Source organism: Tursiops truncatus, chromosome 2 (genome assembly GCF_011762595.2).
Source record: "Tursiops truncatus isolate mTurTru1 chromosome 2, mTurTru1.mat.Y, whole genome shotgun sequence".
NCBI classification, from domain to species: domain Eukaryota; kingdom Metazoa; phylum Chordata; class Mammalia; order Artiodactyla; family Delphinidae; genus Tursiops; species Tursiops truncatus.
The window spans coordinates 30922483-30947957 of record NC_047035.1 but is presented as its reverse complement, the minus strand read 5'-3'; the positions used below and the strand labels follow the sequence as shown (position 1 = coordinate 30947957).

The window sequence follows — 25475 nt, the reverse complement described above, 5'->3', positions numbered from 1 at the left end:
TATATAATTAGCTGGTTATAACTTATTAATTAAGATGAACAAAACAAAGTATATATTTCAAGTGTTCCAGGCTTCCTTACCCATTCTGTAGGTGCAATTTGTAGGCCAATCATGTGAAAACTGCAGGTTTCATCATCTGGGGTATCTGATGCTCAGAATATTCTTTTTAGGTTTCTTTTTCCCACAGATTATGGTAGGGTAGGAAAGACCTGTTGCAGGGTCTTCTGGAACTCTGTTCTGCTGTATTATGTAAGATCATAGTGCCAGGGACATGGTAGGCCCTCAGCGAGTCTCATTTTGAATGCAGGTAATGTAAGTTTTGAAGTACCTTTATATTTGGCTGAATGAAAGATGTCCTACTATCCAAGGTGACAGGCTGGGAAATTTTCCCCTTTGTCCTCACCAGGAATTGGGAATATCTGTGAGTGAAACAAAGTTCTGGTTCTTCTTACTCTTCTAAGCTTCCATTTTATATGTTTGGGAATTAACCCAGTTTGAAATAGTGTTTCATCTCAGCAAATATTAAAACTTGGTTTCTTGGAAGCCCTTTTGGACATGTATAGTCTGACTTATTTTAATATATTTAGAAATAGGTACATGTACTGCAGATTTTAATGTTGGGCATGTATATGTATTCTTTTAACTAATAATATGCCTGCAGTCACAGGAAATGTTTTATGGTTATAGTAGAGTTTTTATATATAGCCTATCTGAAATGACCAGTGTGAGAACTGTAGAATTTCTGAGTCGTCAGAATGTTTGGTTGCTTTGGAACAGGCTTTCTCAGTCTCGCTGCTATTGACATTTTGGGCTGGAGAAGTCTTTGTACTGTCCTGTGCCTGTAGGATATTTAGCAGAATCCCTGGCTTCTACCCATTAAATTCCAGTAGTATAACCCGGTCTTCCTCTGTTGTGACAACCAAAAATATCTTCAGGCATTGTAAGATGTCCCCCTGGGGTACAGAATTGCCCCCTGTGGAGAACCACTGGTTGGGAACAGTGGTTCCCACAGGCAGGTGATAGACCCGCTACATCAAAATCACATTATTGGGGCACTTCTTACTCATGTCGGTTCCTGGGTTTCTCCCCAGACTTCCTGATCACATCATGTGGAGAGAAACGTGATCTTCCAGACTGAACAGTCAGGTTTAGGAATTTGTTGTATAAGTGGGAGTGGCTGTCAGTTGGCTTAAATTTAAGTGTGTGTTGAACTGCACATAAAGAGATTACAAATTAAAGAGGGTTGTAGAGGTAAAGTATAACATTTCACAATTATGATTTGATTTGTAGCTGTGATTTTTCCCCTTTATTACTATTTTCAGAATTTGAAAATAATCTTATACTAAAGTTCATAATTATTTTACTCCAGGTTTTGCGAGAATACCTCAAGTTGGACTCGGAAGTAAGATTTACCACCAACTTTGAAGTGGAATCAGGTGAGTTGGTAGATAAGTCACAAAGGCTTGTCGAACTCCTGTGTTCATTCCTAGAAGACCTGCCACTCACAGCAGACTTTTGATTTAGTAAATTTTATTCTATATTTTTTCCCCACTGGTGTTTCCTCCTTTGTTGTTCTACTGCTGAGAGGCGGAAATGGGGAAGAGGGGAGACTCCTGTGCAGTTTTTAGTCATTGATTTCTGAATTCAGCATTTTCACTGTTACAGTAAATACTTCAGATATTTTTCTGGCAACTTAATAATAAAAATATTTTTGTTACATATGTCTATTTTCATTCCATAATAATTGCATTTTAGAACATCTTCTATGTGTTTCTTAAAATTTGATGGGAGGTTGTACCCCAGCCCATGTTCTGAATAAGAGCCTTGTTAACCCTGATGCATTAATATATAATTTGGAATACCAAGTGTATCCTGAAGAATTGAGAGATGGCTGGATGATCTGATTGATTGACATTTGCTCTCGGTTACTGCTAGGTAGAGACCCAGTTCTGTCCTGTGCCTATCCCAACGTTTTAGTGGATATTTCTCAAACATTTTACTCAGTTGTCAAGTGACATTCTCATTGAACAAAATAACAGTTTAATTCGTTTGAAAGAGACTTTTCTACAGGCTGAAATGCTATAATATGCTAAGCTCGTAAATTCAGATAAAAAAGTGGTTTGGGGTTATGTGAGTTTCTTTGATTTTGGTACTTTGTACTTAACCTTCTTTTCAGCCAGATGCTGAAACAAAGAGTTTGGGAATTTTCTATTGCCTGCTTTGTCAGAAGCAGAAACAGATTGCCTAAGGAGTCAGCTCTTCCGGAGAGCTGCGTTCTATAAAGGACGGTCAAGGTTATCTGAGCATCTCACCTCTGTAAACCTGTGTGCAGAGCTGAGGGCTTCTTTTCAGACGCCTGCTGGGTAATTGGAGCACTGATTTCAAAGGGGCTTGCTATTTCTGACCTTCCTTGAATTTCAGTAAGAGAAATTGGGGAATGATTATCTCTGAAAATGTTTTTAAAGTACATTAGGACACTTTCCTGTTAGCATTGATTTGACCATTCCCAGAGTCATTCTTTAAAAGAGGTAGGAATCCAAGAAAGATTTTTAGATCTCTGTAATTTTTAGCCATTTGAAGAGCCTAAGTTTTTTAATTAGCAACACAACTGAAAAACTACCTTTGAGAATGCAGTACTTTGCAACCATCAAAAAATTGCTGAGTGGTGAGGCAAACAGCCTGCAGGGTTGCTCAATGTAGGTAGCTGTAGCTCAGGTACTTTGCGAAGGACGAAAAAATTGGTGCATGTTATTGAGTGCCCTCTGGTTTTCACCTCTATCTTGGAAGTTGTTTTCCAAGATTTCCTTTTTTTTTTTCTCCTCAATACCTGTATACTATTGAAATGTGCAACTTCAGTGCACTCCCTGTATGTCTTAAGGTATTTTTAAACACTCTTAAATAAGGATCATCTCCTGGTTGGTACACTTGAATATGACAGTTCTTAGCAGAAGTGTTAAGTTCTAGGGTTACTATGAGGGCCAAGCCTGTTTAGCTTTTATGTTGGAGCAGCTACATCTTGTCTTTTAAATTGAGTTTAATAACCTGAACGCCTGGGCACTTAGATCACTTCTTTTAATGGTGGTAATATCTGATGATGCTGGTACAGTATATCTGTTAGGTGAGGTGGGAGAGTCTTCTCCTATGCATTCATGAACACTGGCTCCACTCGGGCAACAGAGGGGAAGGAGCCATGAATGCAACAGTTCTCCACACCTGCTGGCGGCATGACTCTTGGCTTTTCTAAATCAATTCTTCTTTCCTAACTTCTCTCTATTTAAGGACTATCCAAAACAATTCCCTTCCTTTAAAAGAAAACAAAAATCCAAAAAGACAAAAAAAAACCCATAAAGCCGAAACCCACAAAACCTTGTATTTTATATGTAGTCCTATGTGTAGCTTATTGAATGCATCATTCTTGTATTTTTTAATTTATTTATGTTTTGAGTAGTGTTGTTCTAGAATATAAAATTGAACTGAGAAAGTATACTTTTTTCCTTCCCTTAACAATTTTAAAAAATTGCTGTATTCTTTCTAAAAACCCAACGAGAAACAGTGATAGTAATTGAAAATGATCTCTGACTAAATTATGTGCTTTAGCTTTAACTTGAAGACATTTGAATAATTTTCTCAAGTATATTTTTCTTTGGATTTTCCCATTCTTGTATAGACAATTAGGTACTCGTAGGTGAGTGAGATATTACTTAAATTTTTCCCTTGTTTCAGTTTGGTTATTGCATTCCAGGCTTCTGCTTTTAATGGGAGAGTAACTGAGGAAATTTTAAAAAGCTCTTCACTTCTTTTTTTTCTTGAAAATAAAATAAAAAAGAATAACACTAGTCACATTTACTTAAGACTAATAGCTTGCGGGTGTAATACACAAAAATAAAGACATCCTTTTTGTTGTTTTATGGGAAGTCCCAACCATTAGTAAGTGTAAAAAGAGAGAAAAAATATGTATGTCATTGCATTCTCCTAGACTTTTCTTGGTGTTATATGGAGTGGTAGCAAGAAACCTAATAACCATAGTGCCTTACATTGGCCATCCAGATGATAGAATGTCTATAGCAGATTCACAAATCACTTAAGAAATGGAAGCTTGGAGAACATTTTCTCCCTGGCTGACCATCCTGTAGAACTCCCTCTTATCCACTGATGCACCCTACCCCTTTTCTCATTTTTCTTACAGATTATGTCTTCCTTAAAACATGAGAGAACAGCTGTTTATATCCAATAGTTTCCTTTAAACATAGCCCAGTGACAGAGACAGTAGATTAACTAATAACAGGAGTTTGAATATATTAACTCTTAGAAGAAAAAAGCTCAAATGTTGACCTTGAGTAGACTTGTTAGATTCCGTGTGTCAACCTGAGTTAGAGTTTCACAGTGGCACTGAGGGTACAAAAGGGAGGCAACTTTTTCAGGTAAATAATAGCTGAAATTTTATATTTTGTTTTTTCTAAACTTTTACTTTACATTAGTAAAAGAGTATAGTTGATTTACAGTGTTGTGTTAGCTTCAGGTGTACAGCAAAGTGATTCAGTTACACATATACATATATCTGTTCTTTTTCAAATTCTCTTCCCATTTAGGTTATTGCAGAATATTGAGTTCCCTGTGTTATACAGTAGGTCCTTGTTGGTTATCTATTTTAAATATGGTAGTGTGTATATGTCAATCCCAAACTCCCAAGGTATCCCTCCCCCGCACCTTTCCCCTTTGCTCACCATATGTTTGTTTTCTAAGTCTGTGAGTCTGTTTGCATTTTGTAAATAAGTTCATTTGTATCATTTTTAAGATTTTTTCAGATAAATACAAGTGGAAATTTTATTAACTGAAAGTTGACTATAATGTAATATGAAAATATTAAAAATTCAGAGTAGCAAAGGGATGATTGCAGATTTTTCCTTTTATCTTTGGCCGTGACTAATTTGACTTGAATTTGGCATGCCTGGGGGTCACTTCAGCATTATTTCATCATGCTTATTTATCATTCAAAGCTTCGTCTTTGTTCTTAAAAAAAAACATTTTAACAGACTGTAGAACTGTACTGTGACCCCTGCACATTTGCTAATGCTATCATCACCTTTCTCTTTTCAGTGAGAACAACTTCTTCTCACTGAATTCTTACCTTTATCTTCTTCAGAACCTGAGAGTACAGCTGTCCCCATCAAATAGAGCGTTGCCTCTTCTAAATTCAGTCGGTGGCAAATAGAACACATGGGAATAGGAATTAAGTTGTCTTTGGAGGAGTGTCTTGTTTCTTAGTACCTGCTCATATGTGGGGGGCCCTGGATTTGTATGGCTATGATTCTTTCTAACGATACCATGTTACCCACTTTCTTGACTGTCCCATAAATTTAAAGTTTGCTGTTAGGAGTAGATTTGAACTTCTAAAGTAAGGAATCAGAAAACAGAGAAGCAATAACATGAACCGTGTTTGAGTGGGTGGAGGGCAGGGTGGGAATTATGCATCGTTCTGCCTCCCCTCCCTGCCTTGAAAACTTGGGTGGGTGGAAGCATTTTTGAACACCTGGCTTCTGGGAGCAGGTCACAGGATGGAATGAGAGGTGAAACTTGGGGAGAGCTAGCACCTGCCAGTTCTTCATGATACACTGATGTGTCTCAAAGGCCTTGGGAAACTCTTAGTGTTGGGGGTTTTGCTTTAAAACCTGAGCTTTGTTTTAATGTTTGTCAGTACCTAAGAATATTTTAGATATAAAAGGAACTTGTAAATGTCTTCACTAGTATTTGAGTGGCTTTCGTCAAAATCATGCAAGCAAAATTCGGGTCATATGGTGGGTGAAGTCTTATGTGTAGGGACGTCCAGTATGCCGTGTTTTGGGGGTTTTGGTACTCCTTCTCCTGGGAGGAGGGCTTTATTGTATCTTTTTGGAAAAGACTTTTTTTTTTTAGTTGACATGTTTGTTTATTTATTTATTTTTGGCTGCATTGGGTCTTCGTGTGCACGGGCTTTCTCTAGTTGCAGTGAGCTGGGGCTAGTCTTTGTTGCGGTGCGTGGGCTTCTCATTGCAGTGGCTTCTCTTGTTGCGGAGCATGGGCTCTAGGTGCGTGGGCTTCAGTAGTTGTGGCGCATGGGCTCAGTAGTTGTGGCTCATGGGCTCTAGGGCGCAGGCTCAGTAGTTGTGGTGCATGGGCCCCAGAGAGCGTTGGCTTCAATAGTTGTGACGCACGGGCTTAGTTGCTCTGTGGCATGTGGGATCTTCCCGGACCAGGGATCGAACCCATGTCCCCTGCATTGGCAGGCAGATTCTTAACCACTGTGCCACCAGGGAAGTCCCTGGAAATGACTTTTAAGCAAGGCCCTAGGCTTGAGGAAAGCTACTGTTCACATCTGCACAGAACATGCCAGAGTTTCTAGTGAGTCTCTGAGAGGTGTGGGTGTACAGCCCTTCCAGATAACATCAGCCTTTTCAGAGCAGGGGATGTTTCTCAAACCATTGTTTGTTTCTGCACATGGCTAGCTCTGTGTTCTTCTTGTAATGGTTTCCTTAATGAAAATGGACTGATCAGTGCTCTGGAGGAGTCTTCAGTGCTAAATAATGAATGGTTGCTCAAGAACTAATAGACTTTGATTTTTTTTTTCAAGGAGTCATTAAAAAAAAAGTCTAACTCAGTTCAGTAACTGACCCCTTTCTGCTACTGACGTTTTTTACCCCCAGTCAATTGGAAAATAAATGGTTTGAGAAATTGTCTAGGTAACATTTGATGGGTATAGGGACCTCTGGGCATGTTCTAACCATAAAGCTTTTGTAGTTACAAGCAGTTGGACATTCTACTGCTATTGCTGCTTGTTTCTTCCCTGGATCTATTAGTGGGAAAGTTAATTCAATTAAGTATGTAACTGTTTAACTCCAGTTATTTACAGAGCTTTTTGCTTAGCGTTGACAGGGATGGAAATATAACAAAGAAATGCCCCTTATTTTTCTAAGGGGGGAAATAAGACATGATTAAAAATTGTCATACTAAGTGATCAAATGTAATTAGGCCTTTAGTGGAAGTACAAGTACAATGTATTGAGGTGTCTGTAGAGGGGGAATTAAATCCATGGAGGTGGCATCATTGGAACTGGGCACTGAGAGACCCATCCATCCATCCATCCATCCACTAAAAGAGTAACATTTGTTTCTTCAAACAACCAAAGTAATTCATATTTATTGTGTAAAATGTGGATGTTCCTAAAGGGCACAGACGTCAAAGTAAAAATTACCAAATTCCTACAAGATCACCCAGTCTCTACCACCCAGGGATAACTACCCCTACAACCATTTTCACTTTTTATTTGTGAGGTTTTTCAAACATGCACAAAAATAGAATAGCACAGCGATCCCCCATGTTCCCATCAGTCTAGCTTCAACAAGTACAGACATCTTGCCTTTCTTGTTCCATCTATCTTCTTCCTTTTTGATTGTTTAAAAAAATTTTTTTTTGAGTTTTAAAGCACAGCCCAGATATTATACCATTTAACCAAAATACTTCAGTAAGAATTTTAAACAGATAATGACTTAAAAAATAGTCACAATGTCATTACCCTTAATGAAATTAATGATTATTTAATATCATTTACTTCTAGTTTGTCCTGGTGTCCATGTTCACTTCCTTTGTCTCAAAATTGTCGTTTTACAGTTTGTTGGAATCAGGATCCAAGCCTGATGAACGCATTGCGTTTGTCTCTTTCAAGACTTTCTTAATCTGTAACATTTTCCCTTCTCTCCTTTTTTTCATGTAATTTATTGTAGGAGAAATTGGGTCATTTGCTTTTCAGGATTGCTAATATTATAATAGTTTTCTTTCATTTTTGTCCTTCTACGTGACCATGTATATGTTTTAAAAGCAAAATTGGGATCATACTTTGCATGCTGTTTTATAAGATATTTTTAACACAATGATATAAGGAGGACAGTTTGTTATTATTTAGTCTATGATTAGTTTTTCTTTTCTGTTAAATCTTACGGCATTATAGTAACTAAAGATGAGAAGGATGCGTTTGACTGTATTTAAAGTAAATCTTACATTGATTATATGTAGTATTACAACAACGAATTGGTTATTTTTCCCCTCTCTCCCTCCCTCCTTCCCTCCCCCTGCCCCATTCCTCCCTCCCTCCCTCGCTTCCTTCCTTTCTTCCTTCTTTCCTTCTTCACTCTAGGCCTTCTTACAGATAGACATAGTATTGGCAATGCAGTTGCCTGAATCAAGAGCCATTTTATTTTCCCTGAAGAATGGAGATATGGATGGGTGTATAAACGAGAGCCTGGCTGATGGTTCACTCCTCGCTGAGGAGGTAAATGGTGCCCACGCAAGGCCCTGATTTTTCTGGAGAGTCCCTGCAAGAAGGGAACCCTGCTTGTTATTGTTGCTGTAAGCTGACCTTTACTAAAAAGTTAAGTTTGCATTCTCCCATACACATTGACCACTGGTGGGAAAGGATTCTTAGTGGTTAAAGGGAGCGTTCACTGTTTTAATTTAGTAATGTTAACATAATCTTGACGATTCTATATTAGGTCCTCTTTCAGTTGCTGTCAAGTTTTTAGCCTGGAAAAAAGAATATGTGTGCAAGCTCCCGCCAATAATAATTTGTTATACCTGCTTGAAGCTTCATGTGGCCATTTAAGTCGACAGTCTTCTGTTCTTCATCAGATAAAACCCCAGCTTCATTTGTGATGTTCTGCTTGCTCCTGGTAGTTTGTCTTCTTTTACGTTTGATTAGATGTGAATTTAGCAGTGGTTGCAGGGATATCTGTATTTCGCCTGATTCTGTAATCCTGTCATTTAATAACCCAGTAACATCCTTGTAAGATGTTTTTTATTAATTAATTTTTTAATAAAAGTAATGAATGAGTTTATAAGATTTACTCCCTGTCTCCTCTTGCTGGTTCCCCTGTTCTCCAGAGGCAAACACTTCGTTGATTTGGTATTTATAATATAAACGTATTGTATTTTGTGTTTAAAATTTCACGTAATTGGTGTTGTATTGAATATCACTAACTATTTTTTTGTCATTCAGGAACATGGTTTGGAGGTCTGTCCATGCTAGTTGATACAAATCTAGTTCAGCCTTTTTAACTGCTGCCTAATGTCATGTAGACTAGTCATGGGAATATACCATAGTTTTCCTGCCATTTTCCTGTTGGTGATCTTCTAGGTTGTTTCCGATAGCTTCCGATTACAAAGAAGGCTGCAAAGAATAACCTTGTCCTTGGTTCTGTGTACGTGGGCATATGTTTCTCTAGGCAGTTGTCAGGTCATGGGATATTGTAATAGATACTCCCAAATTGTTTTACCAGAGTGACTCCCATCAACAGAGAGAATTTAATCTTTAATTCCACATATTTATCTAGAGAAATGGGATGGAGCTGGGGCTAATTTTGAAGAACTGACTTATTGACAAATAAGTAGACCTCATTAACTTCTAATATTTGGCTATGAAGTGTTTTTTTCTTTTTTAAGGCTAGTTTTATTTATTGGACTCTATTTTGCTACCAGATGTGAATTTATTTATACGTATGGAATTCTGCAATTAAGTAATGACAAGTACATTGTCATAATTGCTATTAAGCTTTTGTATAGAAATAACAGCTTGTTTTAGTATCTGTGCATTGGAGGTAAAGCTGGGTGTGAGGGCTGTCTTCTGTGCTTCTGAGGATGGAAGCCCCCTTCAGTTAATTGCTCACCTCTGTTCTAACGGCTAAGGAACATGCTGAATGTTCAGTGTAACACCTCCCTCATTAGGGACACCGCAGGCAGAGGGAATACATAATTAAATGAGAGCCACTGCTGTCACAGGAAGACATACCATGCTTTGTCCTTTGGGTTTCCCTTAAAGGACTTCTTAGAGGGCACTCTTCAAAGTAAAGGATGGTCTATACCCCTTTGCTTTCCTTTGTCTAGCATGACAGGGAAGACAGATACAGTTCCTTATTCCTTTGCTCTCTTAAGAAAAGAATATAACCATTATTTTAGCGGTTGATTATGTTCAGGAGCTTGGATTTTTGAAGTCAGTCTTAATATTATGCCCCTTCTTTCTCCACAGTAGTTATTGTCCTTTTTTTTTTTTTTTTTTTAAATTTTTTGGCTGCATTGGGTCTTCGTTGCTGCGCGCAGGCTTCCTCTAGTTGCAGCGAGCGGGGGCTACTCTTCGTTGCGGTGCGCGGGCTTCTCGTTGCGGTGGCTTCTCTTGCTGCAGAGCGCGGGCTTCAGTAGTTGCGGCACCCAGTCTCAGTAGTTGTAGCACGTGGGCCCTAGAGCACAGAGGCTTCAGTAATTGCAGTGTGTGGGCTCAGTAGTTGTGGCTTGCAGGACCTAGAGTGCAGGCTCAGTAGTTGTGGCGCACGGGCTTAGCTGCTCTGCGGCATGTGGGATCTTCCTGGACCAGGGATTGAACCTGTATCCACTGCATTGGCAGGCGGATTCTTAATTACTGTGCCACCAGGGAAATCCTCGTGCATTTTCTTTTTAACATCTAAAGTCCTCTACCTGGAGGCCTCATCGGGATGCTGAGCCTTGCTGTTTTCATCTGTCAGTGGGCTCCCAAGCCACGTACCTTGCAGGGTTGTAAGGTGTTCATTGCCTGTGTGGTGCCTACCAGGAAACGAGCTGTCCAAGTCATGTGGACCACCCTTCCCCTGTAACAGATGAGGAAACCGAGGTTCAGAGTGTGAAGTGACATGTATTCTCCACTTTTGGTTTATCTTAATGACTAAAATAGATCCCTGCCACACATTACGTCCCATTGCATCTCTGCTTCTTGAGAAAGCACAGTGGTAGCTTCTGTGCGCATCTTTCTCCTTGCCTGGCATTTCCTTTTCTTCTCTCTACCTGTCAGTCACCTTTCCCTCCTTTGAAACATGTTCAAGTTCCTTTCCTCAGGGAGGCTGTTCTGGCTAATCCAGCAGATGGATGTTATTTCATATCCTCATCCCCTCAGATGTGTCATTTCACTGTGGACATTTGAACTCATTTGTATGTTTCTTGGAAAACTCTTCTCTGTCCCCATATTATTTAGAAAGGACCTATACCATAAAATGCTGGTTATTTAGGGGGAAAGAACTACTTTAGAAGAAAACCATATTTGTTAGCAATGCAATGTTATTTCTGTGTTTTGAAAGGGAAAATTTCAACGGACAGAGCTAAGCTCTTAATATGCACTGTACCATGCTTTGTTAGCATGTTCACTGCTACTCACCTCTGTTCTGCCTTTTACACAGTCACCTTTCAACCCAGTAGGTTCGAACTAAGGATTGTGTTAAATAAACGAGAACAAAATTCTCCACTGATCATTCATGTATCTTTGCCTGTGGATGAGTTTGCCTGTGACTTTCCCCCAGTGTTCCCCTCTTTTTTCTGTGCTGTGAAAAGTGGTAAACAAAACAAAAATATCATGTAGCAATATGCACTCCTAAAGATAGCTTGCAGAAGAAGTTATATGTGGACTAACCAGTACATAGAAGATCACATGAAAGCCAAGTTAGAGACTTTTATAATCTTAAACATGAACAAATGCACAATTCAGTGAATGTTTCACTGTACAGAGTACACATTTCAATTTCACTTCAACATGCAGTTGGATGAATCATTTTCTCATTCACTTGAGAGCTGCTTATATATGGCACCAGTTTGTAAGCAAATATCGTTTTGTGTTTGTGTTAGGCCGCTGTGGAATAGGGTAGTAATGTGGGGACCAAATGCGTGTGTTGATGTGTATGTCTGTGTAAAAAGACTGCAGGGTCTTAGTTTATATTTGGGGTGTGAAGGAAAAGAAGTCTGATAGATCTGGAAGGAGCCTTAACTGTCGTCTGTGCATTTTGTAGATGAAAAATAGGTATTCACAGAGATCAGTGTTTGCCCCAGGTTATATTGCTTTATGGTGTTCGTACTTGGGCTTAGAGCTCTGGGCTGGTGGAAATGGGATGGCACTGTTAATGCTTTTGTGACACATTCAGTGGTATTTCTTTACCCATTCAGGGACCTCAGAATATTTCCTAAGTCATTTGTCTTTTGTACTTTGAATATGTTTTTAATTAATTTTTATTGGAGTGTAGTTGCTTTACAATGTTGTGTTAGTTTCTACTGTACAGGAAAGTGAATCAGCTGTACGTATACATATATCCCCTCTTTTGTTTGGATTTCCTTCCCATTCAGGTCACCACAGAGCACCGAGTAGAGTTCCCTGAGCTATACAGTAGGTTCCATTAGTTATCTATTTTATACATAGTATCAATAGTGTATATATGTCAATCCCAATCTCCTAATTCATCCCACCTCCCCCTTCCCCCCTTGGTGTCCATACATTGGTTCTCTATATCTGTGTCTCTATTTCTGCTTTGCAAATAAGTTCATCTATACTATTTTTCTAGATTCCACATATATCCGTTAATATATGATACTTGTTTTTCTCCTTCTGACTTAGCTTCACTCTGTATGACAATCTCTAGGTCCATCCACGTCTCTACAAATGACCCAATATTGTTCCTTTTTATGGCTGAGTTATATTCCATTGTATATATCACATCTTCTTTATCCATTCATCTGTCAATGGATATTTAGGTTGTTTCTATGCCTTGGCCATTGTAAATAGTGCTGCTATGAACATAGGGGTGCATGTATCTTTTCAAATTATAGTTTTGTTTGGATATATGCCCAGGAAGGGGATTGATGAATCACATAGCAACTCTATTTTTAGTTTTTTGAGGAACCTCCATACTGTTTTCCATAGTGGCTGTACCAATTTACATTCTTATCAGCAGTGTAAGAGGGTTCCCTTTTTTCCACACCCTCTCCACCATTTGTTGTTTGTAGACTTTTTAATGATGGCCATTCTGACTGTTGTGAGGTGGTACCTCATTGTGGTTTTGATTTGCATTTCTCTAATAACTAGTGATGTTGAGCATCTTTTCATGTGCCTGTTAGCCATCTGTATGTCTTCTTTGGAGAAATGTCTATTTAGGTCTTCTGCTCTTTGGACATTCTTAAGCATGCTGCCCACAAGTTTTTTTCCTGAAGAGACATCATAGAAAACCAAAACTTTGTCTAAACTGGAGTTTTAGCATTTTATTCTATTGTTAAATGAGTGATTTTTCTTTGAAAAGCATTTTAATGGCCTTTGTGGAAAAAGTTTTTGAAAACCCAAGGCAGTTGCACAATGTCACCTTTTCAAGTGTTGACGTTAATTATGCCTAACTTCTACCATAAGGACTTCATCTTACTTGTCTTTATAGTCCCTACAGCTCTAGCACAGAGCAAAATGTTTAGGAAGTGAGGTTGGAGGGTCGTTTATCTAAAATACTTCTATGTTCCTACCCAAATCCTCAGTGAGAAGTACTTCACCCATATCTGCCCCTTCTCTCTTCCGTGTCGTTGTGAACTAAGGATCACAGGAAACCCCTAGAAGAATTGTTTGGCTATTTGAAATACAAAATTTCATACTAATCAAAAATTGGATCACTGGACCAGAACATAATAATTTTGGCTCTCATTTGTTAAACTCTTACCATGTGGCAAATGTTCTCCGTATTCTTTGAGAATAGAGCTGAGTTGGCATGGCCTCTGTCTTTAAGTACCTAAAACCTAGCCTTTGAGGCAGGTGTGTGTTTAGGTGCAATAATGGAAGTATATTAGAAGTGTTGAAGCAATACACATACCCTTGGTGTTTCTCGTTAGCAGTATGTGGAAGGATATGAATACCCAGTATGTGGAAGGATATGAATACCATGAACGATGGAAGTAATTAGGTTTTTTAAAATTAAATCTTATGTTTTGAATAGCTAATATATAACCATAGAGTAAAATCCAAAAGGTTATGCAGTGAAACTAAACTGTGTAGATTTTATTCGAATCTCACAGTTTTTCTGCTGATGCCCTTTTTCTCTTCAAGGATTCAATCCAGAAATGTCAGATTACGTTTAGTATATATACTTTTTAAAATTTATTTTTACACAAATTGTAGCATACTGTACTGTGCTTTTCACTCTTTCATTCCAGTTTGTGATTGTACTTTATTATACAGTCTCTTAATAGTGGACTTTATGTTGTTTCTGACCTTTTGATATTATTAACAGTGCCTCTATGGCTTGTCCTTGAACTTTTAAGTGTGCAGGTTTATATAGAGGAGTTTCTGGGTTAAAGAATATGTATCCTAAAACTGGTGTAGCCACTGTGGAAAACAGTATGGAGGTTCCTCAAAAAGCTGAAAATAGAACTGGCATATGATCCAGCAATTCCAGTTAGGGGTATCTATCCGAAGAAAGCAAAAACACTAATTTGAAAAGATATGTATGCCCCCCTGTGTTCATTGCAACATTATTTTCATTAGCTAAGATATGGAAATAACCAAAGTGTCCATCCGTAGATGAATGGATAAAGAAGATATGGTATAGATATACAACGGACTATTTGCCATAAAAAAGATGAAATGCTGCCATTTTCCCTAACATGGATGGACCTGGAGGGCATTGTGCTAAGTGAAATAATTCAGACAGAGGAAGACAAGTACCCCATGATTTCATTTATATGTGGAATCTAAAAAACAAAACAAACAGAAAAACCAAAACGAAGTCCAGACTCATAGATACAGAGAACAGATTGGTAGTTGCCAGAGGGGAGGGGATTTGGGTTGGGTAAATTGGGTGAAGGGGATCAAGAGGTACAAACTTCTATGTATAAAATAAGTCAGGGGGATGTAATGTACAGCATGGGGATGCAGTCAGTAATACCGTATTAACTTTGTATGGTGACAGATGGTAACTAAACCCATTTTGGGGATCATCTCACAATATATACAAGTGTCGAACGACTATATTGTACATATGCAACTAATATAATATTGTATGTCAAATATGTGCTTCAATTAAAAGAAAAAAGAAGCAAAAGCCATTCAGCTAAAAAGGGGCTCTGCCAAGAATAGAAAAAAAAAAAGCATGACCATCTGCCATACATTTATGCTCTTCTGGTACGGTAGTTGTTTCTCCCACTAAAAAACCCCACACCAAGAATATGTATCTTCACATCTTTGATAAGTATTGTTAAACTGTCCTCCACAGACATTGTACAGATTTACACTCCCACCAGCAATGTACGCCTTTCTCTTCCCACTTGCCAGTAGTGTGTGAATAAACCGTTGATCCTTGTCCGTTTCATAGCTGAAGAAAGGAATCTTCTTGTGGCTTTCCTGTGCGTTTCTCTCGTAAATGAGGTTGCACATACTGTTGGGTGTTTAGGAGCGGTTTTTCTTTCTGTGAATGGACTCTTGTGATTTTTGCCCATTTATCTAATGAGATAAGAGGTTAGCACTTTGTGATAGGAGCTGCTGATTTCTTTTCCTGGGTTCATATTTTGTCATTTATGGTAACTTTTGCCATGTGTAATTTGTTACTTTTGGATAATCAAATTTATTCATCTTCTATTTTATGGGTTTTGGATTTTATGTCCTACTTAGAAGGGTTTTACACTCTCAAAGAGGATGAACGATATCTCCTGGTTTCTTTTAATACTGGGTGGGCCAAAAAGTGCCTTCGGGTTTTTAAGTAAAAATAAAAGGCATGTTTTTCATTTTCACCAAGAACTTTATTGAACAATGTATTCACCCTTTGTTCCACTACCTTCTGACATTTTTCAGGCAACTTCATAATTCCATCTTCCCAAAACTTTTTATATTTCTGAGCAAAGAACTGTTCTAGGTGCCTTTTACAGTCTTCCAGGGAACTGAAGTTTTTTCCATTAAGAGAATTTTGTAAAGACCTAAATAAATGGAAACCCGAAGGTGCAATGTCTGGTGAGTATGGCGGATGAATCAGAACTTCCCAGCCAAGCTGTAATAGTTTTTGCCTGGTCATCAAAGAAACATGGCCGCCTTGCGTTATCCTGATGGAAGATTTTGCGTTTTCTGTTGACTAATTCTGGACGCTTTTCGTCGAGCGCTGCTTTCAGTGGGTGTAATTGGGAGCAGTACTTATCGGAATTAATCATATGGTTTTCCGGAAGGAGCTCATATAATAGAGGACTCCCTTCCAATCCCACCATATACACAACATCACCTTCCTTGGATGAAGACCAGCCTTTCGTGTGGTTGGTGGTGGTTCATTTCACTTGCCCCACGATCTCTTCCTTTCCATATTATTGTACAGTATCCACTTTCATCGGCCATCACAATTTGTTTTAAAAACAGAATGTTTTCATTATGTTTCAGTGGAGAATCGTATGTGGAAATATGGTCAAGAAGGTTTTTTTCGCTTAACTTATGTACAACCCAAACATCAAAGCGATTAACACAACCAAGCTGATGCAAATGATTTTCCATGCTTGATGTGGATATTTCGAGTATGTTGGCTATCTCCCGCGTGGTATAACATTGATTGTTCTCAATTAATGTCTCGATTTGATGGCTATCAACTTCAACTTGTCTACCTGACCGTGGAGCATTCCCCAGCAAGAAATCTCCAGCACGAAACTTTGCAAACCACTTTTGACACGTTCGATCAGTCATAGCACCTTCTCCATACATTGCACAAATCTTTTTTTGTGTTTCGGTTGCGGTTTTACCTTTTTTGAAATAATAAAGCATAATATGCCAGAAATGTTGCTTTTTTCCTTACATCTTCAATATTAAAATGACTACACAAAAATCCACCAATTTGGTAAGTCTTTCCTTTTTTTTTTTTTTTTTGTGGTACGTGGGCCTCTCACCGTTGTGGCCTCTCCCGTTGCGGAGCACAGGCTCCGGACGCGCAGGCTCAGTGGCCATGGCTCACGGGCCCAGCCGCTCTGCTGCATGTGGGATCCTCCCAGACCAGGGCACGAACCCGTGTCCCCTGCATCGGCAGGCGGACTCTCAACCACTGCGCCACCAGAGAAACCGCTTTTTTTTTTTTTTTTTTTTTTTTGGCTGCATTGGGTTTTCATTGCTGCAAGCAGGCTTTCTCTAGTTGCCGCGAGCGGGGGCTACTCTTCCTTGTGGTGCTCAGGCTTCTCATTGTGGTGGCTTCTCTTGTTGCAGAGCATGGGCTCTAGGCACCGGCTTCAGTAGTTGTAGCACGTGGTCTGAGTAGCTGTGGCACGTGGGCTCTAGGGCACGTGGGCTTCAGTAGTTGTGGCACGCGGGCTGAGTAGTTGTGGTGCATAGGCTTAGTTGCTCTGCAGCACGTGGGATCTTCCCCGACCAGGGATCGAACCCGTGTTCCCTGCATTGTCAGGCGGATTCTTAACCACTGTGTCTCTAGGGGAGTCCCAGGTCTTTTTTTTTAAATGCATGCTGATAGGACAGCTGTCACATACAATCTAACAAAATTGTTTCGAATGAAGTTAAAGACAGCTAAGTGCTACTACAGCCATCTTACGGAAAAAACCCGAACGAACCTTTTGGCCCACCTAGTACTTTTGTAGTTTCTTTTTTTTTTTTTGAATGTTTAAATTGTTTGATCAGTTTGTAATTTGTTGTTGTTGTGAGTTGATATCCCATTTTCTTTTCCATATGGCTGTACAGTTGTGCCTGTACCATTTATTGAGGAATTTATCTTTTCTGCACTGATTTTAAGTGTTACGTTTTATCCTATATCAAACTCTTTGAAGTATTTTTAGAATTTTTATTTTATCCTTGGTTTGATGGTCTATTCATGGACCAGTTTCACACTTTTAAATTGTTGTATATTTATAACACATCTTACTATCTGGCAAGTATTAAAGCTAGTTTCCTTTATTACTCTTCTTTTTCATAATTACTATTCTTGCTCATTTATTTTCCCATATGAACTTTAGACTCAGATTCTGAACTTTCATTCGTGATAAATTGGCACATTCATTTAGATTTTTTTAAAAGCATTGATCCTCTAGGAATTTGTTTGGTATAGCTCAAATATTTCTCAACTTCTGCATTTTTTCAGTTGAGGTGTAACTGACATATAACATTGTATTAATTCCAGGTGTACAACATACTGATTGGACATTTACATACATTGCACAATGATCACCACAATGTGTGTTGTTAATACCCGTCACCATACATGTGGATAGTTACAAACTTCTTTTCTCTTGTGATGAGAACTTTTAAGATCTACTCTCCTAGCAACTTTCAGATGTGCAATGCAGTATTATTAACTGTAGTTGCCATGCTGTACATTACATCCCCCTGACCTATTTCTTTTATAAATGGAAGTTTTCACCTTTTGACCACCTTTACCTGTATCACCCACCCCTTACCCTCTGCCTTTGGCAACCACCAATCTGTTCTCTGTCTATGAGCTTGGTTTGTTTGTTTTGTCTTAGATTCCACATATAAGTGAGATCATGTGTTATTTTTCTTTCTCTGTGACTTATTTCACTTAGCATAATGCCCTCAAGGTCCATCCATATTGTTGCAAATGGCAATATTTTATTTTTATGGCTGATATATATTCTGTCTCTCTCTGTATATATATGTGTACACACACACACACACACACACACACACACACACACACACACACACACATATTCTAAATCTTCTTTATCCATTCATGTACTGATGGGCAGTTTGGTTGCTTCCATATCTTGGCTATTGTAAATAATGTTGCAGTGAACATAGAGGTATATATATCTTTTTGAACTAGTGTTTTTATTTTCTTCAAGTAAATACCCAGATGTGGAATTGCTGGATCATATGGTAGTTCTATTTTCAGTTTTTTTGAGGAACCTCCATACTGTTTTTCCATAGTGACTGCACCAATTTACAGTCCCACCAACAGTGCACAATGGTTCCCTTTTCTCCACATTCTCACCAACACTTGTTATTTGTCTTTTTGTTGATAGCCATTCTAACAGGTGTGAGGTGATAACTCGTTGTGGTTTTGATTTTCATTTCTGTGATGATTAGTGATGTTTCGTATTTTTTCATGTGTCTGTTGGCCATCTGTATGTCTTCTTTGGGAAAATGTCTATTCAGATCCTCTGCCCACTTTTTAATCATGTTGTCTGTTTTTTTCATGTTGAGTTGTATGAGTTCTTTGCATATTTTGGATATTAGCCCCTTATCGGATATATTCTTTGCAAATATCCTCTCCCATTCAGTAGGGTGCCGTTTTGTTTTGTTGATAGTTTCCTTTACTGTGCAGAAGCTTGTTAGTTTGATGTAGTCCCATTCTGCCTTTTGTTAAAGCTTATTTTAAAAAGATTTATTACTGATAATATAAAGGGCACTTACCCATAATCTTACCTTCTTATCAGGACAAACTACTGTTTTCATGTATTTCCTTCCATTTCCCCTACAGTCTTTGTGATGATGAGTCATGTTTAAAGGTCTTTCTTTTATTACTTTACATTCTGTAATTAGCACAGTGTCATGCAAACAGTAGGTAAACGTTTAAAGAACTCATCCATACTGCTGTGGGATTCTTGCCAGAGAGTAATTGTGGAGTGTCTATTAAAATTTAAAATGTGGGCTTCCCTGGTGGCGCAGTGGTTGAGAGTCCACCTGCCTACGCAGGGGACACGGGTTCGTGCCCTGGTCCGGGAAGATTCCACATGCCGCGGAGCGGCTAGGCCCGTGAGCCATGGCCGCTGAGCCTGCGCGTCCGGAGCCTGTGCTCCGCAGTGGGAGAGGCCACAACAGTGAGAGGCCCGTGTAGCGCAAAAAAAAAAAAAATATTGCAATGTATGCGTGCATACGTTAGAACCCCACAGCTGCATTACTCAGCATCTCCCCTAAGGAAAACAAGTGCATCTTATCAGTGAGGTATAGACTCCAGGGGCAATGACAAGTACTATTTTTTGCAGCACCTCCTGTCACCCTCATTATTTCTTTCCCTTTTAGTCATTAAATTCTGTTGACAATGTGAAATCTTTCAGGACTGGTTCATAGCCCATGCTGAGCACTTTTAATTTGATTCTCCACCTTACTTATTAATTTAAAAAATCTCTGTGACATAGTAATTCTTCAGATGAACATGTTAGAATTGATCGATGCCCCTTTCTGTGTTGAAAGTCACCATCATGAGGCACTGTTGCTGACTGCAGGGCCCTTGATGTGTGTTGGGGACGGAAATGCTCTCAGCCTTTGTGGTTCTGCTCGGTCAGCATAAGGAATCCTCTTCACAAAAACAAGGTCATCTCCATCCACTTCAGCTCCCTTTTTTCTGCTCTTCATTCCTTTTGGGAATACAGCTTCTTCACCCTATCCTGGATGTCAAATCTGTACCCCTGAATCTTTGAAATCTTTATTTCTATACCAGAGGAGTCCTTCATTAAGCAAACATTCATGCACAGTGTGGTTGGGGGGACACGATTGCTCTAGTACCAAATAGACTTGAATCAGGATCGCATCGGGACGGGGAAAATGGTTTTATGCAGAGTCCTAGAAAAAAAAGGGTCCCCTGGGCTTCCCTGGTGGTGCAGTGGTTGAGAGTCTGCCTGCCGATGCAGGGGACACGGGTTCGTGCCCCGGTCCAGGAAGATCCCACATGCCGCGGAGCGGCTGGACCCGTGAGCCGTAGCCGCTGAGCCTGCGCGTCCGGAGCCTGTGCTCCGCAACGGGAGAGGCCACAACAGTGAGAGGCCCGCGTACCGCAAAAAAAAAAAAAGGTCCCCTTCATTATCTTAGCATCAAGTCGAAGGGAGAAAGGAGAGAACCACCTGGTAACCTGGGGATTAAGGGAAGCAGGGAGGTGGAATTGGAATGTGTAAGCCCCTCAGCAGTGATTGGACTGGGTCATGCTCTCAAGCGCTTCGTGCCTCCCTTTTGGACCAGTTGGAAAGCTGTGGGCTGGTTACTGTGGGAATTGATGGGTGCTGCTGGCAGTGGGAGATGGAAAGTTCTTGGAATTGATCCAAAAATCCCAAGAGAGCAGGGTTTCGCCCCCTCTGGCTTCCCTGCTGTTCTTTTGACTCAGTTGCGTTTAGCTTGGGGAGGACATTTCCAATAGCTCGTGGTCCCTGGTGTCCCAGGGAGTGGTTGAGCGGGGCTCTTCCAGGCAGACTTCACAGAGAAGAGGGCTACACAAAGGACTGCTGGTTTCCGATGAGTTTCTGTTTTAGCAATTAGCTCCTTGGGCTTCAGTGAACTCAGAATTAAATGGAAGCTTCTGTTTCTTCTTACACTGTCAAGGAATGTGCTCCAGACAAGGAGAGGGGAAAATCAGTATTTAATTCTGGAATCACAACCTTTTCCTCTTCTTTACTGCCACCACCCCTCACTAAAAAGGGGGTGGGATGGGGAGCATTGTGTTTTTGTTAAAGGTTTGCTGATTCTGAAATGTTGGAGATAGAAAACAGATGTTTTATTGAGGTGATATCCACATTGGAAAATAGTGAGTTCAAAATGTATGTCAGCTTTCATTAATTTGATTAATCAATAACTTTAAAAAGGCTCTGAGTGTATGCTAGTTTGTTTTTATAACTACTCATGAATATGGAATGTAAAGCATGGATTTATTTTTCTAAGAAAAGTATTTGGCTTGAGGAGAGAAGAATGTTCAAGTATCGGGGCGGGGGGGCATTATAAAGTTCGAAAGGACAGAGTTGTTTCCCCTGACATTTTGGGTTTCAGTTCACCGTTTTCTGTTGTTTTTGATTCTTTTACCACCAATGAAAACCTTATTCAGGGAAGATGTTTCCTTTTGAATTTTAGGAGATTTTGTTGAATTCCTTCCCGAAAGATAAGAAAGAGGTCTAGGTCTCTTCAAACCTTGACTTCAGTGTCTTAGAGGTGAGGAATCACCTGGCAGAGCAACCATGTGATGTTGAATTACCTCGTGATTTGAATGATATATTTCTAGCGGCTTTGACACTCCCGTGTAGTTCGTTCAATTCCTGTTCTTTGGAGCGGAGGAGGGACTGGAAAGAAAGGCCAGTCACGCACAAGGCTTGCCCTCCTCAGGCTTTTTTTTTTTTTTAAAATAAGTTTATTTATTTTAATTTTTGGCTGTGTTGGGTCTTTGTTGCTGTGCGCGGGCTTTCTGTAGTTGCGGCGAGCGGGGGCTACTCTTCGTTGCGGTGCGCGGGCTTCTCATTGCAGTGGCTTCTCTTGTTGCGGAGCACAGGCTCTAGGTACGCAGGCTCATTAGTTGTGGCACGTGGGCTCAGTAGTTGTGGCGCACAGGCTCAGTAGTTGTGGCGCACGGGCTTAGTTGCTCCGCAGCATATGGGATCTTCCTGTACCAGGGCTCGAACCTGTGTCCCCTGCATTGGCAGGCAGATTCTTAACCACTGAGCCACCAGGGAAGCCCCCCACTCCTCAAGCTTTTGATCGGGGAGATAAGATGATGGGAAAAATTAAAGTGCAGGGAAGGGTGTGGGGAGTTGTACAAGAAGTGAATTGATGGAGTGGGTGTGCATCCTAAGTTAAGCACCTTCCTTGGGAAAGTATAGAAGTCATCATAGAGGAGGTAGCAGTCGAGGGCCAGGGCTGTACTCCACCTCCAGGAATTCGGGAAGTCGCAGCTATTACGATTTGAACTGGAGCTTAAAGAACAAGCAGCATTTCAACAGGTGTTTTCCTTTGTTTCTCAGCCTCGGAGTCTCTCAACGCCTTGATTTTTTTATTTGTGTGCTTTGATTTATACCGATGAAGCACTTCATACTAAACATACTAGGCAGTCTAGGCTCAGGCCGTAAAGCTGCCATGGGAAGGGAGCGTCTGTTGGAGGAGACAGGTAATACTGTGACAGAGGGGAGCGCAGGTGCGGTGGGAGCCTGGAGAGAGGAAGGGCCGCTAATCCTGAGGAAGGGATATGGGGGCTCAGGGGCCCAGGGCGTGGGAGGCAGGGTTGTGCAGTGACTCCCGTACATTTGTTACTCTGCTGTGAAATTCGTGTAGCTCCTCCCCATTGACCAGTGAGAAAGCTGAGGCTCCTGGTGTGTCAGTTCCTTTCCCGAGGTCAGAGCATCCCCATTTGTTAGCATTGAGATTTAAACCCATTGCAGCGGTTGTTGCTCAGAACCCCAAACCTTGTAGAGTAGTTATTATGGCCCCTTGCTGTTCAGATTGAGGTTAGTGAGGCAGGTACCTTGCTTGAGGCCTGACTTGTACGTGGCAGAGTTGAGATTTCAATGATGTTTGGTTTCCAAAGCACATATCTGTCCACATAGAGAGCCCACCTGTGGAAATTCAGCAGAGGGGCACTAACAGAGGCTCAAAGAAGAGGCCACCCTTCAACTAGGCATAGTAGGGTGGATGCAATTTGCAATTATAGACAAGTATCAATGGACACTTAATGCAGATGGAATATATGAGAAAAAGCATGGTGAAGGGTAAAGTGGAGAGTGTGTTTAGTAAGAGAATAGTTCAATTTGCCTGGAGTGATGCCTGTGTGAAGAGGTATAGAGGGAAGTAAGTTGGAAAATTAGCTTGGAACCGACTTGTCTAGGACTTGGAATCCCTAGGTAAAGAATTTGGACTCTGTTTATGTAGGTATTGAGAAACTATTGATGCATTTGGGGCAGGTGAAGGTGGCTGCCCCAGAGGTGAAGGATATGATTTCTTTTTCATACTGAATTTGAATTTTATCTTTAACTATATCTTTGAATGAAATAAAATTTTTTCTAAATTCTTTAAAAGATAGAGCTAAGGAAAGTTAAGATTCAGTAGGAAAAGAATGTAAGGTTAACTGTCTAGGAAAGATTGTGAAACCTAGTTGTTTGTTTTGTGGGCTCTAATTCTGATTGTATAAATTTTCAGAATCTTGTCAGCTTCGTGGGTTCATGGCTATGAGATGACCATAAGCATGGTATTATCATAAATCTATTTGAAATAGTGGTGTTTCTGTGACTGACTTTACATACATATCCACTAAGTCTGCTGCAGGTGAAGGTTGTTTATGGGTCTGTTTCAGATCCAAAGTCTTGCGTAGGGAGTCTTCCCCACGGGATGTAAGGCTGGCCAAGCATTTAAATTGGACCCCCTGTATGGCTTTCCCTGGGCTGGCTTTCCTAGTCCCAGAAAAGAGTCAGTTCCAGCCAGACCTCTGGTGGCCGCTGTGCCCGTATTATTGCCCAGAAGTTCCGAAAGGGTTCTGGTTAAACCTTTTTTTTTTTTTTTTTTTTTAATTTATTTTTGGCCGCTTTGGGTCTTCGTTGTTGCATGTGGGCTTTTTCTAGTTGCGAAGAGCTGGGGCTACTCTTTGTTGCGGTGTGTGGGCTTCTCATTGCAGTGTCTTCTCTTGTTGCGGAGCACAGGCTCTAGGTGCACGGGCTTCAGTAGTTGCAGCACGCGGGCTCTGGGGAGGGTGGACTTTGGTAGTTGTGGCGCACGGGCTTAGTTGCTCCACGGCATCTGGGATCTTCCTGGACCAGGGATTGAACCCATGTCCCCTGCATTGGCAGGCGGATTCTTAACCACTGCGCCACCAGGGAAGTCCCTGGTTAAACCTTTAGCCAGCTAGATTATTTATAAAGATAGAGCCATCATACTGCTATTTGGAGAGGTTATACTTTTATTATACTTCTCAGTAAACATTTTCTCATTTTTTAGTGTTAGTGTCAGGAGAAAATTTGTTCAAAGCTACCTAAGACTGATTGTGAAGCACATTTTTTCATTGAACCTAGAAATGGTGGCACAGAAGGGTGCAGTCTGTGAGATTCCTCCAATCAGGTACTTTGTTTTGTTCATCATTGTCTCTCCATGACTGAGTAGATATGGTGTGTGAGATACAGTTAAGTCCTAAATCAGTGCCTGTTGAATGAATGTTGGATGAATCTTGGGCAGTTGTTCCTAAGGAGTAACTATTGCAGTTGATGGGAAAACTAGTTAACTTTTTAATTAAGACCCCTTTCTCTTGGGTTCTACAGGTTTTGCTAGTGATAAAGATTTTTAAATGCTCTTTTGATATGTTGCTTCAAAATGCAAATAACACTTTACAGTTCTTTTTTAGATAAAATAACCAAATAGAATCGAAGTTACTAAAAATGTAAAATCTTTTAGGCTAATTTAAAAAACATAGAATATTTAGTATTGGTGTTCTCTTCCATTCTCTTTAGAAAGGGTCACTACCCTAAATTAAGATACCTCCTTTCTAGCCAAGATTTCATTGACTTGACTCAAAGCCCAGAGTATAGATGGAAATGCAAGAAGGTTTGCCAAATCCCATAGAACAGTAATGGGATTTTTTTTTTGCCTCTGGCAACTTGGAATTTATTTTTGTAATTCTAGTAATTAATTATGAAAAAGTGTTAACTTTGTTAACATTTAAGAATGAGAAAGTTGAAATAAATGTGTATAAATATTAAATATGATTTGTTTTTCTGATAGCGCAATGATAGCCAGATATGAGGGAAGTGTGGTTACTTGAGGATTCGGTCATCCTAAGAGAGTCTGTTTCTGACTTTTGACATTTTCTTTAAGATAATGTATCATCGTAATGTTGCAGTTTGCACATTGAGGGGATTATTGCAGTATTCTTTGGAAGCTTCTGGACATCATTCATCTGGGAGCCAGTTTACAGTAGCAGGTGGGGAGATAAATTTTATACTTACAGCTCTGGAGTTCAAAAAGTCCTGAG

General features: G+C 40.0%; 1 protein-coding gene across 13 annotated transcripts in view; it reads left to right on the top strand.

The window, feature by feature from the left end:
* SIPA1L1 (signal induced proliferation associated 1 like 1) overlaps positions 1-25475 on the top strand; it is a 522661-nt gene that overhangs the window by 224539 nt on the left and 272647 nt on the right. For all 13 annotated transcript variants that reach the window (XM_073800311.1, XM_073800310.1, XM_073800309.1 and 10 more), the window contains one exon: positions 1370-1436. The gene's annotated coding sequence lies outside the window, so the exon portion shown is untranslated. Of the gene's footprint in view, positions 1-1369; positions 1437-25475 lie in introns of those variants that run through there.